This window comes from Chrysochloris asiatica, unplaced genomic scaffold, assembly GCF_000296735.1.
Source record: "Chrysochloris asiatica unplaced genomic scaffold, ChrAsi1.0 scaffold00132, whole genome shotgun sequence".
NCBI classification, from domain to species: Eukaryota; Metazoa; Chordata; class Mammalia; order Afrosoricida; family Chrysochloridae; genus Chrysochloris; species Chrysochloris asiatica.
In genome coordinates this window covers 4,549,405-4,552,151 of record NW_006408650.1, presented here as the reverse complement: position 1 = coordinate 4,552,151, position 2,747 = coordinate 4,549,405, and positions in this window count along the sequence as shown.

Genomic DNA, 2,747 nt, shown 5'->3' with positions numbered 1-2,747 from the left:
ATGATGGTCGTTACCAATTCCTTTAATTTCTGTTTATCAGGAAATGTCCTAATTTCACTGTCACATTTGAGGGACAGCTTTGCTGGGTATATGATTCTTGATTGGCAATGTTTTTCTTTCAGAGTTTTGTATGTATCATCCCCTTGCCTTCTTGTCTGCATGGTTTCTGCTGAGAAATCAGAGCTTAGTCTTATTGAGTCTCCTTTATATGTAACTTTTTGTTTTTCCCAAACTGCTCTCAGAATTCTTTCCTTGTCTTTGATTTTGAAAAGTTTGACTATGATATGTGTTGGTGATTTTCTTTGGGGAATCTGTGCTGTTTGGGGTTCGTTAAGCTTCTTATATGCTTATCTTCTTATCTTTCATGATGTTAGTTTTCTTCCAACAACTCTGCAATAAGTTTCTCTGTTCTTTTTATTGTCTTTTCTGGAAATCCAATCACCTGTAAGTTGTTCCCTTTCATGGTGTCCCACATAACTCTTAGGCTTTCTTTGGATTTTTTCATTCTTTTTTCTGATTGTTTTTCTAGCACACTAGTATTGAGAGATGTATCTTTAAGTTCACTAATTCGGGCTTCCGTTGCTTTGAATCTTCTCCTTTGCCCTTTCAATGTATCATCTATTTTGGAAATCTTAGCATTAATCTTCTGGATTTCTAATTGTAGGTTTTGTTTTGTTTCAAAATTTGCATTCATTTTGTCTGTTTGTTCTTGTACCATTTCCCTGAATTCTACAGTTTCTTCTGTGTTCCCCTTGCTTTTCTTGATCTTTCTTTCAATCCATCTAAGGCACCAAAATATCATTCTTTTTAATTCCTTTTCAGTTAGTTCCATTAAGTTTTTTCTTTTCAGAAATGTTTCCTGTCTCTGCATCTTTATCCTTTGTTTGAGCTATTCTCACTTGTTTCTTCATGTGAGCTAAAACTGTCTGTTGTGGGTTTTGTAGATCTGAAGTCAAACTCACTTGAATCCAGGCCCCAAAGCAGCACACCAAACTGGCACAGCCAATCCCACCTCACACTGCTCTGGTTCCCAGACACTTGGCTCCAAACTCCCAGAAAGCAGGGTCTGTGCTGTGCATGAGGGAGCTGGCCACACCTCTGGTCACCAGGGGAGCATGGGGAAAAAGAAAAATCTACCTTTTCTGTCCCTCATGAGTCTGCACTGCCAGACTGCCCTCCACCGCCAAAGCTGTTCTCAATGGTGGAGCTACATCTGGCCAGCGTAAACCAGCCAGTCTCCCCTCTCACGGTCCCTGCCCCGTCTTTCATCCCAGAAAGCACTCCATCCACCTCTCCAACCTTTCTTCTGAAGTTCAGGGTGCCAGAATTCTCATCTGTGTCTGTTTCATTTGGTCTCTCATATCTTTGTTGTGGAGGGTCCGTGTAGTGCGTCTGCCTAGTCTGTCATCCTGCCGGAAGCCTAGGAGACAATTTTTTAAAGGAATATAAAAAGATAAGCCAGTAAATGTGGGGAAAGATTCAACTGTGTTGGTGGTTCTCAAAATGTAATTTTCCCCCCTCTTTTTTCTTCTTTTTTTACAAAAGTTTATTCTTGAATGTACAACAGTGTCCACGACAACACTTTGCTCTGACTGTAGGTGGCAGATGTTCTAGCAGGGAATTTAAATGTTTAAAGAAATGGAATCAAGGGTCACCATGGCCTCAGTCACAAAGAGCAGCTTGCTTTTTGCCAGATTTCTTCATTCCACCTGTGGCCGGGGTCCCTTCACTTCTTTAGCTCCTCAAGTTTCTTCTGTACCTCTTTCTGTTTCTGCCTCCTTGATCATTCCCTTGGTCAGTTTCTTAGGCTGTTTCAGAGGTCTCTTCTTGCCACCTCTTCCCCAAACCTGCCACTGGAAGCAGAGCTCATAGACATGTCAATTAAGATGAGATTCCTTTGCACCTAACTGGAAACAATCTGAGTTGGTGTTGTTATAGTGAAAGGGGTGACCTCCAGTTCTGCCTCTGAGCACGATGGTCAGGTGTTTCTGAGTCACGTGGATCCAAACCCAGTCAGCCCATCATTCTGCTGCTGGGAACTGGTCTACAATATAAAAAGAAACACACACAGATGTTCTTTGCAACTCTATTAATATTCAGGACATGGAAACAAATGTTCTGGAGTCAATTTCTTTTGAGATATAAAAAGGATTAAAGAACTGAGCAGAGAAGAGGGACTTCCTACCACCAAAAAGAAGAGCTGCGAGTGGGGCATGTCCTTGGGACCCAGAGTCCCCTGCTAGACCCAGGGGAAGATTGATAACAAGGACCTTCCCCCAGGCCCCACAGAGAGAACGAGCCTTCCCGTGGAGGTTAAACTGATAGAACCCGGCAACCAAGTTAAGGTGTTTTTTGTTGTTGTTTTGTTTTGTTTTTTTTTAAGAAATATTGTTAGGTGTTGTTTTAGTGATCTAGTGCTGATGTGACACTGTAGGATAAACACTGGCATGTGAACCACAAGATTGGTGGTTCAAAGTTGCCAGCCACTCCTCAGAAACCCTGTACAGGGTCTCTATGAGTAGGGATCACCTGGGAGCCCTTAATGACAGCTGTGCTGGTATGGGGTCCTGGTGTGGTGCTGTAAGATCAGCACTGAAATGCTAATCGCAAGGTCAGGGATTCAAACCCACCAGCAGCTCTTCAGGAACCCTACACAGCAGGGGTGGGGACCCTTTTTTCTGCCAAGGGCCATTTGGATATTTATAGCATCATTTGTGGGCCATACAAAACTATCAACGTAAAAATTA